Here is an 18,942-nt window from a genome sequence, read left to right as displayed (position 1 = left end):
TCAGTGATGAATCCACTGAAAGAGAAATTAGGAAAACTATCCCATTCACAATAACCTCAAAGAAAATAAAATATTTGGAACCAATATAACAAAAGAGATGAAAAACCTATACAATAAAAACTACAGGACACTAATGAAAAAAATTAAAGAAGACCTTAGATGATGGAAATATTCCCATGCTCTTGGATAGGCAGAATTGATGTTGTCAAAATGACCATATTACCAAAGTGCTATACAGATTTAATGTAATTTCTCCTATAGGTCCAATGACTTTCTTCATACAAATAAAAAAAAGCAGTCATAAAATTCATTTGGAAAAATTAATATGCAATCCTAGTGGCTCAGGAGGCTGAGGCAGGAGAATTGCAAGTTCAAAGTCAGTCTCAGCAAAGACAAAGCATTAAGCAACTCAGTGAGACTCTATCTCTAAATAAAATACAAATAAGACTTGGGATGTGGCTCAGTTGTTGAATGCCTCTGAGTTCATTCACTATTACCCACCCCTCAAAAAAAAAAAAATACAAGTAACAATAAATGTTGGTGAGGATGTGGGGGAAAATGTTCAGTCATACATTGCTGGTGAGACTGCAAATTGGTGCAACCACTGTGGAAAGCAGTATGGAGATTCCTCAAAAAACTTGGAATGGAACCATTTGACCCAGTTATAACACATTTCAGCATATGCCCAAAGGACTTAAAATCAGCATACTATAGTAACACGTCCACATCAATGTTTATAGCAGTTCAATTCACAATAGCTAACCTATGGAACCAACCTAAGTGTCCTTTGACAGGTGAATAGTTAAAGCAAATGTGGTATATATACACAATGGAATATGACTTAGCCTTAAAGGAGAATGAAATCATAGCATTTACCAGTAAATGGATGGAATTGGAGACTATCATGTTAAGTGAAATAAGCCAATCCCCAAACACTAAAGGCTGAATATTTTCTCTGATATGCAGATGCTGACTCACAATAGGTGCTGGGAAATGGGGAAGTGAAATTTCACTGTATTGGACAGAAGGAATGGAAGAAAGAAAGGAGAGATGGGAATGTGAAAGACAGTAGAATGAATTGGACATAACTTTACATAACCAGTGTAACTCCACATCACATACAACCACAAGAATGGGAAATTATACTCCATGTATATATGATATGTCAAAAAACATTCTACTCTCCTGTATAACTAAAATGAATAAATTTTAAAAAAGAAAAACAGTTTTCATATGAAATAAGTTAAAATAAGTTTAAACCATGGTCAGTGGTTTCCAAGTTTTTGTAATAAAGAGCTATTCTGTTCATCAACTGGAACTCCTAGAGAATGGAAATCAGGATTGAAAACAACCTCTATTGTGTGAAAGAAATGGATAGCATCGCACCTTTCCTCCCTTGTTTCACTGGTAATTTGACCAGAAACTCTTATAGAAAACTCAAGGGACAAAAGGTGTAATAGCAACCATAGGCTTCTGATTTGTTTGTTAGCACCAGTACAATATGACATTAATCTTAGTTAAGTTAGCACTTGGTTATACAGATCCCCTTATCTACTTTAGCCCATTACTATGTGCATGGCCAGATTATGAATTGCAAGTGCAGCAGTTTGTACTACTGATAAGGAGTAACTGAAATCATGAGATAGAAAAATAGAGGCATTAAAAACTGCTATTGATTAATCAAACTTGGTATACTAAAATTTACTATTCCAGAATATTTTGAGGCAGAAGGGGAGAAAAGCCAAATTTTTATACTAAAATTTATTATCAAACTGTTTTTTGCTCTTCCTAGCACTCAAATATTAAAGTCTGTAAAATGGGATGACGGCACATATCACTTCAGACTGTTGAGAAGTTGGAAGAGATTAAAAGCTGAAAATTGACTAGCAGAGTACCTGAGAAAAAATACATGCATACATGTTTGTTTTTTAATACACCTCAACTTGTTGACCCGATGACATTTTAAATCTTTTTCCAATATCCGTTTGTCTAAATCTCCTTATACTTCCATTAAAAAAAATCAATAGCTTTCACAAAGTGGGAGGGAACAACCATAAAAAAGAAAATTTAATTGTATCCTTTTACGGAAAAAAATTTTGATACTTCTTTTCTTATATTTAACAGTGCTTATTTTCCTTTTAGGCTTGCTTTTGAAGTGAGCATTCAAATAACCCAGATATCTTTTAACTATTGAGTATTGTTCATCTGACTTGAAATTTTTTAGAAAATCACAACATAAACTTAAATGTAATTCCACCCATATTTGCTAAGGCACACATATGTATATTTTTATTATGAAATAGGATATATAAGAACATAGGTAATTTTCTGGACACATTCATATTCTATAAGTTGATTTTACTGTCTTGCTAGTTTTATTTTTAGATTTAGGACTTTAGGTTGCTTGGCTTGGAATGACTTAATTATATTTTTAAGGACATGAAATTCTTTGTGTAGGTGATGTTCTTTTCTCATGTACTGCAGACAGACATTTTTTGGTCAACATAGAGAATCACATCAAAAAAACACAGCACACAGACAGTTCAGACTTAAAAACTAAATTTTTGTTAAAAGAATTATATAAAGAAAATTGAACTTTAATAAAATCAAACCTTAAAAAATAAAATTTTAGGTGGAGCGAAATAGTTTGAAATGCTTTTCAAGTGGATTTGGTTACTGACATCAAAAAAGAAATTCTTCTGAAGACAGTTTCCATTTCTGAAGTTTGCCATAAAATTGAATTCTCCATTATTATGATGAATTTCTAGTATACCTTTAATGCAATGGAGACTTTGAAAATAATCATCTGATATGATTAAATATAAAACACTTCCTGTACTGATGCACAAGTATAATAATAAACTACTTTTGGATCTAGTATTACCTTTTAACTTGTTCTTGTTCTTTTAGGCAGGGGTCTTACCATGTCACTTGGGCTGGCCTTGGGCTCAAGGAGTCCTTCTGCTTCAGCCCCCTGTGTATTCAGGACTATAGGTGCTTATCACCATGCCCCACCTTACCTTTTAATTGTTTAATGTAGTTTAAATGCTCCCAAGCTTGGTGTTTGGAGCATGGCATCCCAATAATGACAATTTTTATGTTTTTATGTGACTGTTAAAAATAAATTGAGTAAAACATAAATTAACATATGTTAGATATTCTGAAATTAAAAAGGACAATAAAAAGAGCCAAACTACGTGATTAGAAGGGTTCATTAATCTATATTCAGAACATACGCAGTATAATATTGCAAGAGTTGTGAATGCAATTAAAAATGGAATATAAAGTACCAAGACAGGAAAGATCCAAATTCAAGTAGAAAATTAAAGTGTAAAAATCACAAAATATTATTTTGTACATCTTTAATTTATCTAATAAAAAATATAAAATCAGGGAATACAACCAGAATAAAAGTAAAAAATAAGCTGTGGTATTACAAAAATGTTTTTAATTGTAAAAAGTAATGAACTGCAAAAGTGCACAGAAACATGATTCTGATTAAATATGTACAACAATATTCAATTTGTAAATCCCACAGACTTCATGTCAATCAACAATAAGAATTTTTAGTGTTCCTAAATCTGAGAGCAATTGTTATTGAATGTCACTTGATTAATTACAGGCATTTGTTCACAAACTCTTATGAGTCCACATCTTGTTTTCTATAATTAATTGGCATTTTTGGAGAAAGGAAACCAGTCAGAGTTCATCTTTGACCACTTGCTTAGTGTTTCTCACTGCTGATGGTGTGTGCTTGTGACTGACCATTGACAGTGCCTCCCTTTGGTACTCCAAGGCTGCCTGTTGAGATGAGTGTTCCTGGTGCTTGATGATTCCCATGTACCTCCTGGCTCTCGCTCCAGTTCTCAGCTGGCTTCTAGCTTGCTGGCAAGGAAGCCTGGCAGCACCTAAACTCTGCTTGTGCCTGTGTATCTGACACGTTTGGAGCCAGTTTCTGACTGGTGAATCTGCCATTCAAACAGCTGGCTTTTGTACTCATTAGGAAATTGAACACAGGACTTTGCCAACAATATTGCTTCATTTAAAACAAAATGTGAAAAACAAATAATTACATGTAAAATTTGGGTAGACACAAGTGGGTAGAAGACATGGTCTGGGTAGTCACCACTTTAAAGCAAATAGGAATGCATTTATAGTGTTTTTTATTGCGAAAATTCTCTGGCCTCTAAGATTAAAAAAATACCCATAGCAAAGGACATGTACTATAAAAACACTCCTAAAAATGATCCATCTATCCTTAATTTATTCCTTCTTTCTTTTCTCCATTCATGTTTCTAGCTTCTAAAACATCTATGCAAATAAGTAGGGTCACTTGCAAGAAGTGATATATCCTTGACCGAGTTATAAATTAGCAGGTAGGGAGATTGGTAGTTGAACAAAAATGGTAGGAAGCTAGAATGATAAGTATCTTTACAAAGTATTTCAACATTAAAACTTTTCTTTAATTACCTCATCTACTTTTAAAAAAGTCTCTTCTTAATCTAAGAAATCTGTATTTTCTTTTAAAATAAGCATGGCTATATGTGATTAAATACTGTTTTCAACTATTTGTAAGTACTTTTATCTTCTTTTTTTTGTATTCAGGCATGTAAGACTGGAAATATATGTAGTTTTAGCCAATTCTGCTATTTACTGTATAATATTTTATGGAAGATTTATAGCATTGTAAAGTATAATATAGCACAAGTAATGTAAAAAAATGTAATAGTTGGGAAAATATTTTGAAAAGAAAAATGAGAGTATTTGTCATTCTGTCCTGAACTGAAAGATGACAATTTAAAAATATTTATATATGTCAATTATTAGGAAAATACACAGTAAAATTCAAAGAACATATATATTAGCTAAAGTACTTTAATGGTTTTGAATAAGCCCAAGAGAATATTGCAGATATCTACATTTTCTTCCTTTTAAGAACAAGAAAGTTATTTAATGTGGTTGAATGAACAGAAGGCCTCCGGGATATCATTTCAGTGTCACTTCATGTCATACCAATACATTAAAACCAGTGTTCCAAATATTCTAACCCATTCAAGCAAGAAACAGTCACCAAAGTAAAAGGCAATGTAGTTGTACTGTGCAGAGTAGTTTCAAAGTAACAACTATCCTAAGGTTAGTCATGTGAAAATTTAGAATAAATGAAAAAGTAATGAAATAAAAATGTAAAGAAGCAGAACCTCTAATATACTTAAAGACATACAAAATAATCAATTTATAAGTAACACAGACTCAGATATCAATCAACAGCAAGAATGTTTAGAAGATAGAGAAAGGATTCCTAATACAAAATTTAATTCTCATATTTTTCTTTTGTTTTGTTTTTAAATTTGTCTCCTAGATCTGTTTTTGTGTGAAGTAAAGGAATGATTCTACTGAACATCAGTGTGCATCTGGGTACAGCTGCACACTGGCATTTGGGTAGGATTTGATTGATGGTGTACTTGAATGTAGATTTACAAATGTGGCCCAAGGCCAGTTTCCCCTTATTTCAACAATGAAGCACTGTAAGTCTTAATATTAAGTGTTTACTGGAATGGAGAATAAGAAAGTAGGTTCTAGCATGCGGAGAATGAGAATGAGTGAATTAATCAGTGTTACTACCCACCCATAGGTCCCTAAGCTTATTATGTATATTCTACCCATGAAATGGCAGCTACTCAGCAGAGCAGAAAAATTGCCTTAATACAGACTGCCAGTGCTATTACCTGGGCTGCCAGCTGGATACTCTCAAAAGTTCTGTTTTGCCTATTAATCCCATGTGTTCCCCCCTCCTTGGAAGTTTAGGTTCTCCCTTTGTTAAATTTAAAAACACAACTTAAGGTGTAAATATAGCACATGGTTTGATTAGAGGCTTCTACAAAAACATAACAAAACCTTATGATCTGGACAAGATTTCTGAGTCTGGAAATTTCTGTAGAGTAATAAGCAAATGATTTTTACTCTTGACTAAAATCTGCATATTTTTCTAAAAAAAAGAAAGAAAACTTTGTGAATCCTACTTTCAAACCTATTTTAAATTGTAGCAATTTCGACTATTATCTTGAATTTTTTCACAAAACATGAAGGGATGGCTGATCGTCATCATCTAATAAATGGTATTGACAGATGTGGAAAAATCAAATTCCTGTTGTTAACTTACTGGAAACACTAGAGTTTTTAGAAATTTGCCTTTATTTTGTTCCTAGAAAGACTTATGAAGCAAAACTTTGTTTATGAAGCAAAACTTCTATAACATAGTGTTGTGTGTGTGTGTGTGTGTGAATATGAGGTCACCAGAAAGTTATTTAACAGTCGAAGAAAGATATTCTTATCTTCTCTCATATATACAAGCTGAAAAGTGACCCAAATTCTTCAATACTATTTTAATTTGAATCCTAATAGTATCAAGAATAACTTTTAGTGATAGCAAGTGATTCATTTTTATTTCCTGAGTGTTCTCTTTGAAAATATACTTATGAATATATTCTTCTATTTTTATTTCTAACTTTCTTTGTTTTTTACATATCATTTACCAATGCAAATTATAACAATAATATTGCTACATATCTGAATAGTTCGTTTGGTTGAACAAAGCTCTTCTAAGTATTGTTAAAAAGCATAATAACAGGAAATATAAAAAATATGCAGGGTGAAAGGCATATTCAAATTAGCTGCTCAGTGGATCATATTTGCCAGCTAGATAATGGATAGTAACAGAGTTGGAGCTAGAACCCCGAAAGCCTAACTCCAAGCTTAGAGATTTTTCCATGCTTTCATTTTTGTTTACTTTCAAAACCTGCCTCAAATTCTGTTTCTACTCATTTATGGCATGCTAGATAATTTTACTGAATAAAGCTAGATCTCATTCGTATTATTGAATCTGCTCAATGATCTAAATGATCAAAACATTGATGAAATTAGACATAATATGAAAATTATTATTCAAAAACAACACATAAACTTCTAAAACTTGGAACATAATTTTTACTACTGTTGTTTAAAAATTATGAGAAGAAAAAAAATCTAGGGTTATTCACATCTCTTCCTTCAAATTCTAATTGATAGTAGAGTAACTTTTAGACTTTGTAGGGAAAAGAATAAAATGCTGGGCTGGGGAGATAGCTCAGCTGGTAGAGTGCTTGCCTTGCAAGCACAAGACCCTGGGTTCAATCCCAAGCACCGCAAAAAAATAAAATAAAATAAAATGCCAATAATTACTTTGGAGAAATAAAACTGAAGTGAAAAATTCCAGTATGCTCAATAAAATATATGCACATATAAATACAGAAAAATGTCTAATACAATCTGTTTATCAGTGTCTCCCGAAGTATTTAGAGTTAATATAAATACATCTATTATTTAACTGTTGTTCTCATTTGGTAACCTGATACAACATTGAATTTAAAGATAAAAACAATCATAAATTAGTGTAAACAACATGAGATAGAACAAGTAAATTAATATTTGCTGAACTTAATTTTGTGAAGTTATTTTAACTCATTCTCATAGAAAAGGAAAAAAAAAACCAAAAATTTATCCAGAGTAATGCAGTTATGTGGATTTTGAATAAGAAAAAAGAAACTTGTTTAATGGTAAAAATAAATGTAAGTAAGGGTTAAAAGCAAAGATTAGATACTGAGATAAAGTACTTTATACTTCTGCACCTGAGAAATGCCAGGATTATTTTATCGCAATTACTTTTTGTAGGCCCATTACTTTCACATTTCAGTTGTCATGATTATTTTAATTGTATAGCATCTACCATAAATTCAAAAGGGCAAACATCATGGTCCATTTGAAAAGGAGAGTTTGATAATTTACAAGAAGGAAACAAAAATTCATAACATACACTAGACTTATACAGAATTCTTAACCTTTTTATTCACAAAACCATCTCGTTCATTCTTTCAATCTGAGATAATGAAACTTGAATTTTAAGCTATTTCCATTTAGGCTTTCTAAGTTTAGAAAGTCATACAGTTTGATTTTGAAAACATTTATAAGTAATTATAAATGACTGAGATGCTCTACATTTGCAATTTTAACTCCTGATAGATTTTCAATAATTTATAAGTGAATTGTTCATTCATGAATGAAATATTATGTTCTGATTCCAAAATGCTTTTGAAAGATGAAATTTGAATTTTAGCCTACATCAATCAATAGAACCAAGAAAATTTGTTGATTGATAATACTGTTTCATAATAATATTATTTTTCTCTTGTTATATTAATCATACAAAAAGTATCAAGATCTACTATCAGATAGAGTAATAATAAGACATTAATAAATGTTTGCAATGGGTGCTCTATAAGTCCAGAGCCACCAGATCTAAATTTGAAGGAGGAGGAGGAAGAGGAGGAAGATGAAAGAAAAAGAGGAAAATAATACTTAAAGGGTAGATGAGGAGGGAAAAAATGAAGTCAGACATGGAAATGGAAAACAGCTGAGTTACATGAGTGAATTCCTAGATACTGTGTTTAAATTTATAAAGCTGATTATGAAGCATGTTTAAATATTAACAAGATGGAGCTTAATGTTCAGTAAACTATCTCACTATTCTTATTTCTAACCATTGTTATTTCTAACAAATTGTTTACATTTGTTTTGCTTCTATAAAAGAATGGTGAAGAAAATTAATTTTTATTATATTTGTAACTTACAGAAGCTGAAAGAAATGGTTAAATATATTTGGTTATACTATTTTAAATAACAGCAAGTTATTTGTCATTAGCATTGGGTTGAATGACTCATACTCTTTTGTACTGATTGATTGTCTGTCCAGAGAGAATAGAGCATCCGTTTTAAATGTTGAACAAGTAACTCTAAGATTTAAACTCCTCCCCATGATGTCCATGGAAAATGCTGGAAATAATGCTATTTGGGGTGGGAGTGGGGCATGGAAGTCAGGCAGTAGTCAGAATCAACAGATTCTTTAACTTTATTTTTTTAAATAAATATTTTCAGTATTTCAGTGAGTTAGGCTCTAAACTTATCATAAAGGTAAAATATATGCCTTTTTTTTTGAGTCTATGTGTGGAGTATTACTCAGGTCTTCACATTCTAAATTTTAAATCACTTGAAGCTATAATTTGATTTTTTTTTAGCTACAGTTTTAACATTCTAGTTTTAACACAAGAAGTAACTATACAGCTTGTAAGTGCTCAGCCTTGTCCTATTTGAGCTAGTACCCAGGATCATAACATGATTTTCTGGCTTTTTTTCTTCATGGGAAATGTCTATTCTGGTGCTTTAACTTGACATTGTACGTAGTGATCAGTACAAACACTTGAGTTAGGTAATTACGATTTCTTTTGAAATGGATTATCAATAAAATTCTCTCATTTTACATTTTCTGATTCTCAAAGGTAATCAAGAACATAACTATTTTGAAAAATAAGATAACTTTGACTAGAAACTATGTTATCAAATATTAAGAAGACACAAATTTTGTATTAATTTTATTTAGTTGTTTTGTCTTGGAAATGTTTCACATATACAAAAGATGGGTTGAAAGCTACTGCAGCACGTGGTATCCAAGGTGAACTTGATCATGATCACCCTTCACCCTTCCTTGAAACTTCGAAACAAAGTTTTGCCTCCCTCCACTTCTCTTTCCCCTCCCTTACTTTTTATTTCTGCCATTAGATATTTTCCTTTCATCTTTCTTTTATGTTTAGTAGATCATTTAAAAAGTCCTACTCCCCACTTCTAACTAGATTTCTTCTTCCAGAAATCACCTGATACATACACAATGATATCTCACATTTTTACATTTGAACATCCTGCCCTTGGGTGGCATAGAAGGAGGAAGGAAGGACAACAGGACTCTATCTGGCTTTTCCATTGCTCCTTATTTCTCACTGTTCATCATCATCTCTAATCAAGCTCTTCTCCCATAGCCCTTATTCTAATTACTTTCTGAAATCCAAGGACTTTGCTTATAGACAAACGTTCTTATGCTCGCCCTCTGATTTTTCTTTCATTCTCTGAATACTCTGAATTGCTTTCAAAATAATAGTATCCTTGGTAACTATAATGTATAAATAGGATCCTGCATATAAGATACCTCAGGTAATGAAAGTGGCTCATATTATTTGGCTCCAGCCAAATTTCCTATTTCCATTTTCAAAGTCCACATTTAGAAGGGGGGAAAAAAAAGGTTTTAGCAAGAAATCTGTTATGTACATGTCAGTATCTTGAAAACCAAACTAGTTACAAGCTGCTCAGAAAACATTAAGTCTATCCATGAATGCCTTTTCCAGAACTGTGGTCAGCCACAATCTGCAGAATCAGGGTAAACAGGCTTAGTGCAGAGATTGCTCATTCATAGACAAAAAAAAAAAAAAAAAAAAAAAAAAAAAAAAAAAAAAAAAAAAAAAAAAAATTCGTTTTTGTTCAGTATCAAGTGAGTAAATAATTGAAAATATCTTAGTATGTGACAAAAAAATAGAACTCTTAGATATTACTGTCAATTATGCTAACTAGTTACATAAAAGAAAATATGCCACCTATCCCCTCTGGCCCTCACTTTCCTCATTTGCAAAATGGGAGATATTTTTATTTACTGAAAATATATGCCACTGAAATTTTAGAAACAGGAAACCATTTCTCTTTTTTCTATGACTGAATGTGAAATGAACTAGGACTCAGAGGAAATTTTGTCTATGTTGAGAATCCACGTTATGTTACCACCACTCAGACTACCACTGAAGCTGCCTGTGAAACCAGGTGTCCATGGATGCTTTCCAGTTCATTTTGGGACACTCTTTCTGACCGCAACTGATTTGATCATGGAAGGATCCTAATTCAAGAGCAGACAATCCACAGCCCAGACAGTGTGCCAAGTGGCCTGGAGAGAAAATATGAGTATATGGACTGATTTTTGTCTATGAATGGAGCAGTTTGAAATTACAGAAGCTGAAACAATTTGAGAAAGCCATGTTTATCAGAACATTTCAGATACTAAAAGATTAGGAAGGAACAATTCTGATAAATAAACCTATGAGATATACAGATAAAAACAGTACAATAGAAAAGAAATGTTTAATAATAATAGAGGTTTGGAAAAAGAATCACACTGAGAAAATGCGCCCCTTACTGAGGTTCTTAGATTTCCTTTTCTTGAATGCTGATTGTCCTTCATTTTCTGAGTTTCTCTTAGTGGATACTCATAATAAATCCTGTACTGCCTGAGGCCTAAAAGTAAAGATCTTTCAACTCAATGAACTTATTTTAAAAAATCATTCCATTATGTGTAAGTGACAGAGTCCATGAACCCATGTGGTCTTTAAATATTATGAATTCCAAGTCACTTTAAGAATTGAATGAGTATTTGAGGATATTTTTGAAAGAGAACATTTCTCAGTTCCTTAATAGCAGCACTAATCTGAAGAGAAGACCTCTTCCCAATGCTGCTTACCCACCAAAGCAAGATGACATTTATGTTATGTGATCTAGAGTTTTGTTGGCTTGATTTATACATTTCCATTGTCTTTCACTTAATAGGAGCATGAACATGTAGTCTGATTAAATTTCATCTTCATGATCAAGAGCTGTATATTAAATAAGATTTTCAGTGTTTACTATACTTAAATTTTAAATTAAATTTACCCAGATGAGGCAATAACTCAAAGAATGTCCATCAAACTTTTGTTTAAAAAAAATTTTTAAAGGTTGATTTTGCTTTTGAAAATAGAAAACCATGGTTTCTGTTCTGTATTGCAATGAGACGTTGATGATTAATGAAGATGTTTGACAACCCATGTTGAGTTTATTTTTCATTTTAGAAAAAGAGTAATACATACAAGAGAAAATGAGAAATGGGAGTCAAACATAAGACTGATTCACTTGAGAAAAAAAATACATCAATGCAGGCTTGACGTTATCTTTATGAGGAAATAAAAAGTAGAGATTACAGGAGGCAGGGTCCAGGGTTTGCTTGGAAAAGATTCTTGACTTTTTTCAGTCTTTACCAAATAAATAGAGTCTGCATTTCATCATGTAGATTACAGCATCAATAGAAGCTGCTTCATTTCTACTAGTCCCTTGGTGCTACGCTTTCTTTCCTAAATAGGAATATGAGGTTACTACAACAGAAACCATGTCTCAGATACACCCAAGAACAGCTCTGCCCCACACTTAGAAACGGATAAAATGACTTTCAGTGGTCCTATTTCCCCTTTGACTTTCTCTAGCCTCCTGGCACTGTTGGCTACCAGGTTTCTGTCCAAAGTGCCACACTGCTCTCCTTCTCTTATTGTGGTTACAGTCTTTTCCCTTCATTTACCCTTTTCCCCAGCACTTAGACGCATGGCTCCAAAACTTTCTCCTAATGAAATCACCTTTGCTGTATAGAATCATTTTCAAAAGTGTCAACTAATTGGTCAGATAAATGAATACACATTAATGCTTTCCCAGATGACCACACTATACTGAAAAAGAGCAAATCATCTTCATTATTTTAGTCAGATCCATATATGATTACATCATAAGGGATTTTGATAAACCTCAATCCTACAGAATTTTCAAGGTATATGTTCTGTTTACTGATATATTCTAAAAATAAAGCTATATGACAAGAAGCAATCTATATAGTCCACCTTTTATATACACAAGGTATCACATCCCTTAAATACTCATCTTCTGGGACAGCTGTGCCCCAGGTTCATTTCTCAAAAATTTTATGCACTGTTCAGGTGTAGTGGCACACACTTCTCGCTACTAGGAGGCTGAATCAGAAGGATCACAAATTCAAGGTCAACCTGGGCAAATTAGTGACACCCTATCTCAAAATAAAATTTTAAAAAGTGAGCTGGGGGTGTAACACAGTGTTATAGCACTTGACTAACGTGTGAGTTCCTGGGTTTAATCCCCAGTACTGCAAGCAATAAAAAATAAATAAATAAAATCTATGCTCTGCTGTATATAACCAGAGGGACAATCTTTGCAAGTTGCCTTTTCTAGGGTCCATGTTAGTTGGTCTCCACCTGGGGTTTCATTGTCCCAAGGCTAGAGAGTGAGGGAAAGGGAGACTCTTCCTCTCTTGTCAGTCCACAAGTGGTGTCTTTGATGAGAGCTGAGGTTCTTCCTAGCCTCCATCTCCCTCTGGAAAAGTCCACAATGGTTTCAGCACCCCACAGATGATACTGATTCTTCCATTTTGGTGACAATACTCCTTCCCTTTAGCCTCAGGAGAGGTTGTGTTTTTTGTTGTTGTTGTTGTTGTTGTTTTTGCTTCTTAATTTCTAGGTCACCTTACATTTTTCCTGTTTTGTGTTTCAGTTCTTTCATTATCTACACAATCAATTCCTTGCATTAAATCCCTGTTGTTTATACACTCCAAGTATTTTTTCCAGTTAGGATCTTCACAGGATGAGAGTCTTGGAAAGGACAATATTTAGTATCCATATGCTTGCCTAAAAGCTATTTATTCCATAAATTGGCTTTGGTTTTTTAAAGTTTTCAAATAAATGAGATGGGCAAAGATGAGGAGACTTCAGTTGGTACAATCATTCTTCCAAATTGTTTATCTAAAAAAACTGCCAGATGGGAAGTTCTACCAAAGGCCTATTTGTTGTAATGCCAACCTGAGAAAACAAAGCAATTAAGTCCCGTGGTAAAAATAGTAAGTTTTTTGTTTCTAACAACAATTTATTCCTATTATGAATAATTATCAAATAAGTGAAAGGAAACAAATGGCTAATGTAATATTATATAATAGTATGTGGTTTTCCCAATGCTCTATGACACTATTTAATTCAATAAGAATTTATTGAATAACTAGTCTATATCAGTGTTGTGTTGAGCCCAGGGATAGAAAAAATGAATAATGCAGATATAAAACCTTCCCTACAGATGTTCAATTTAGTTAAAGGTTGTCATATGTACATAAATGTGTTAAGTGGAAAATATACACTGTGTGGGGGTAACCATGGGCAGATATGAACTCTTGGTGGTGAACATATACGTAATTAGATATTAAGCAGGAAAGAATTTCTGAACAGTAATATTTTAAAGGACTGATCGAGTTAGAGAACTAAGAGAAAGCAAAATAATGAAAGCATTAGTGTTTCATTTAATGAGGCTGGGATCCAATACTTTCTGAAGGGTAAGTTAAGAATTATAAATAGTAGGTAAACAAGATCACAAATAGTTTTTGAGTAACATTAGAAAAGAAACATGGAGAAAGATAGGCTGGTAAAAATCGGATGTAATGTGTTGGATGGGGGGCAATGGGGGTGTGGGGCATGCCTATAAGCCCAGTGGCTCAGGAGGTTGAGGCAGGAGGATTGAGAGTTCAAAGCCAGCCTCGGCAATGGCAAGACCCTAAGCAACTCAGTGAGACCCTGTCTCTAAATAAAATACAAAATAGGGGGGTATGTGGTTCAGTGGTTGAATGCTCCTGAGTTCAATCCCAAATACTTAAAAAAAAAAAAAAAAATTCCAACAACACTGATGCAATGTAACTCCATGATAATGAGAACATGAGCTAATACAGTAGGGCTGGAAGTTGAGAGGAAACAGGTCCAAGAAATATTTAGATGATAGAGGTGAGTGAATTATAACTGTGTTGTATTAGAGAACAAGTAAACTACTGGGTGATATTGTTATTCAGATATTTAAAAATCCAATAATGTTCTTGAATTGAAAATCAAATACAAATTAAATGTCCATCATAAGTTCAACATGGATGAAATTATTTTCAGCTTTCCAAATTGTTCATTGAGACAGAGAAAAGAATTATTAAGAGGAGGAACTCTAGAGTCAAAATTCCTAGGTATGAACTCAAAACTGTTAATAGCTACTTTGTGAATAAATGAATAAATGCATGAACAAATAAATGATAAATTTAAAGTAGATAAGAAATTGAAAGAAACACAAACACTTAGAAGCATTTAGGTATCAGAAATCCTATTTAATACTTCTGTGCCTTTATTTTTGTATGAAATGGGAATAGAAATAGTGTTTATTTGTTTGGGTTCAAATTGTCTTAGTACTTCCAATCTGTTATTGTAAAATACCTAAGACTAAATGACTTCAACAACAGACATTTATTTTCTCACCATTCTGGATGCTGTAAAATGCAAGATCGAGGTTCAGACAGGGTTCAACTGCAGGAGCAAGTTCTCTGCTTGACTTACAGATGGCTGCACCCACACATGACCTCCTCTCCATGTGCAGAGGGAGAAGTTGAGGGAAGAGAGAGAGACAAACAGCATGAGCAAAATCTTTGATATCTCTTATTATAAGTAAAATAATCCAATTGGATCAGGTTCCTAACCCATTCATTTAAACTTAATTACATTCTTATTCCAAATACAGCTACGCTGGAGGTTTAGGACTTTTACATAAGAATTGGGTGAGGACACAAAAATTTATTTCATAACAATTTTACTATATCTAAATACTATATCTAAAATATAGTATATAGTATTTAGATATATCTAAATATAGATATATCTAAATATAGATATATCTAAATACTATATCTAAAAAGTTTGGAGCACAGCCTAATAACATATCATCATCATCATCATGCCTAGAATATTTCAACTAGGTCATATCTATGAGAATGTCATTTCCATGAAAATAAAGATTTTTGTCTGCTTTGTTGACAACAAAATCTGAAGCTCCCAGAACAGCAACTACAAAATAGTAGGTGCTTAGTATTTATCAAATTAACGAGAATATTTCTAATAGGCACAAGTGTAGATGTTCAGAGACGGGGTTTGCTGAGGGTGAGGATGAACTGGATGCCTACCTTACCTAGCCTTACCTAGCAGGCGCTTACTCAGGCATCGGAGATGGAGCTCTGAAGGCACGGATCTAATTTTATTGAGGGTTGTACAGGACATATATGGGCACATTATCCAATCAGGTTAACACGCTTGTTAAAGCATAACAGAGTCAGCCTATAAGTGAACTATAGGTCCAGGTAGTGCAAACAAACCAAGCATGCCTAAGTAATTCTGCCCAGCAACAGGTCTGAGACAAAGGACTGGGGGAATGGCAAGCTCCTGCACACAGCAAGGCAAGGCAGTGCAGGCGAGCTCACATCACAGCTTGCTGGGATGCTTGACAGAGTGAGGCCTTCCCTCACGTCCCAGCTCAGCCTCAACAGCTGCGAAGACCTTCATTCCATGGCGAGTCTTTACCATTACTTCGGTTTCTCTGTTCAGATTGTTTGGCTTACTTAGACCATAGTGTCAATGACTGCTGTCAGAGAAGCTTGAGCAACGTTCCCTACACACGTGTAATTTTTATTTATTACTATTATTATTATTTATGAATTTTATTTATTTTTATTTTATTTTATTATTTCCTTTTCATCTATTGCTTGCTCTAGTTAGCTTTTTAACTGCCGTGACCAAAACACTTGAAAAGGACAACATAGAGGAGAAAAAGATTGAGGCTCTCAGTTTTAGGGATCTCAGTTCATGGATGGGTGAATCATTTGATTTGGGGACCCAGGTGAGGCAGAACGACATAGTGGAAGGGTGTGATGGAGAAAAACAGCTCAGGATATGACAGCAGGAAGCCAAGAGGGTTCCACTCACCAAGGTCAAAATGCATAACCCAAAGGCATGCCTCCAGTGACTTACCTCCTCCAGCCATACCCTACCTGCCTGTAATTAACACCCAATTAATCCATTTAAATGGATTGATACACTGTTTAGGCTAAGGCTTTTATAACCGGTTCCCTAAACTTTCTTGCATTGTTTCACAATTGAGCTTTCAGAGAACTCTTAATGTCTAAACCATAACAAGCATATGGTGTTTAGTCTGTGATATGCACCTTTCTAAGTACTTTACATGACTCAACATATTCAAGCTCTACAATAACTTTATGAAATAAACAATCTTATTACTTTGTGTAGGTGGGGACACCGAAGCACAAAGTGGCATCATTACTTGTCAAAGGTCACACAGTAACTGGCAAAGCTAATATTTTAACCCTGACAATATGGCTCTAGAACATAAATACCTGCAAAATTAGCTGTAGGGTCCACAGAGGTGCATTGTAAGGGCAGTTTCCAAAGAGAGGAAACTTGATGTCTTGTCTTCTTGATGTAGGCAAAGTGTCCCAAATATGTTTGCTAATGGATCAAGTAAATTCAAAGTGACAGTGAGCAAGCCTTTGATGGTCTCCCCAACTGGAAAATCTGCTGCATAACTTGAAAAATATAACTGTTTTGATTGTAGCTGAGATTCTTAAACTAGGAAACACCTCAGCATCTGGCTTCTACCAACCTCACACAGCTTTATTGGTTCTAAATACCAGTCAGTATAACAGTTCTTGTTTTCCTTATTTTGCATTTATGCTACCACTTACTCTTGCATTTTCCTTTCTTATCTACACTTCATTCTCCTGTTCTTTGTACCTCTGCTTTGTATTATCTTCTGCTATTTGTTATTTCTTCTTCCTATATTCCTTCCTTCTGTTCATTCACTCTTTTCTTCCACAATCAAGTTCCTTATAACATCTTGCAGTTGTGTTTATGATGTTTTTTCTTTACTTTTTTTTTTTTTTTCTTTTTCCTTCTTCTTGGCTCTGTATGATAGGTTGAGATTAGTTATCAACTCCCTCCCCCGTAGTTTCTTGGCATTGCCAACAGGTTGACAGTTTCCCTAGTTCTTTCACTAAGAGTCTTCTCAATCATCTTTTAAAGTATTTCCACAACAGAAAAGCAGAATATCAAAGATCTTGAGGCACACTTTGAAACATACACTTCAATTTGATGGTCTTCTTAGGGACAAAAATATATCATTCCTGTTACTCTAGCCCACTCTAAAGTTTTACCAGTGAATTTGTTTCTATAGGCCAGACTATAAAAAAGAGATAGATGTCAAAAAAAAGCAATTTAAAAGTGCACATTTTCACTTTGGACATCCAGAACAGGATTTCTAGCCCTCTCCCACTGGTATACTGCCATGAATTAATTATCAATTGTATATAGTATTTTCTGTTCGTGAATCAGAGAACTTTTCTCTGAACACATTTTATTTCCCAAAGTAATTTATCCTTTTAGGTAATAACAGAGATTAAGATTTGAATTTATAGTATATTGGTAGCTCTAAATACATGCACAAAATTCACACACAACCTCATACACACTATTTTTGTCATACTCATATTATAAATGTTATTTAAGATATACAACTTTAATCTTGCTAGAGCAGCATGTGCTTATAATCCCAACAGAGGCAGGAGAATCCTTTGAGTCCAGCCTGGGAAGCACAATGAGAATCATCTCAAAAACAAAGCAAAAACATATTTAATCTTTCAAAGTCCCTCTAAAACATTATTAACCACATTGTTCAATATACTCAAATTTCTACAACTAATAAGTTGGAAAGCAAAAATTTAAATTTGACCATGTTTTTATCAAAATTGCCCATAAATATATTTTTTGCCCTATCATCTTCATCTTATAATGAGGAATGGTCATGTATGTAGAAACCCCACCTGCATGGAGCTTGGCATTTTTTTTTTAAAGATGACATGGAAAACATAAGGAAAAAAAAGTATCTCATGTCTTATCTATTATGATCAACAGCCCATGCTAATGACATTCATTAAGCTAAATGAGCAGGAGAATGAGGATTCGAGCTTTCTAATTGAGGCAGATTTATTTTTAGGATGAAATTCTCCCAAAATACATTTCCCTTTTTAAAACACCAAGTGTCATTGTAAGACATGTAATTTAAACAACTGATTATGGATGGGATATTCTTTAGCCCCTCTGGAAAGTATGAAATTATATAATCTCCAAAATTATAATTATCACTTTCACTATATGACTATTATTTATTACATGTATGGATAATATATAAAAGGAAAGAAAAAAAATGTTCTTCATTAGAGTTAACAACTCATGCTAGCAATTTCGATAGTTAACACTTTAAATCTTTCTGCCCTATATCCTTTCCTGAGTGATA

The sequence above is a fragment of the Sciurus vulgaris genome, assembly GCF_902686455.1.
Source record: "Sciurus vulgaris genome assembly, chromosome: 8".
In the NCBI taxonomy this organism is placed as follows: domain Eukaryota; kingdom Metazoa; phylum Chordata; class Mammalia; order Rodentia; family Sciuridae; genus Sciurus; species Sciurus vulgaris.
Note: the sequence above shows the minus strand (reverse complement) of the source record.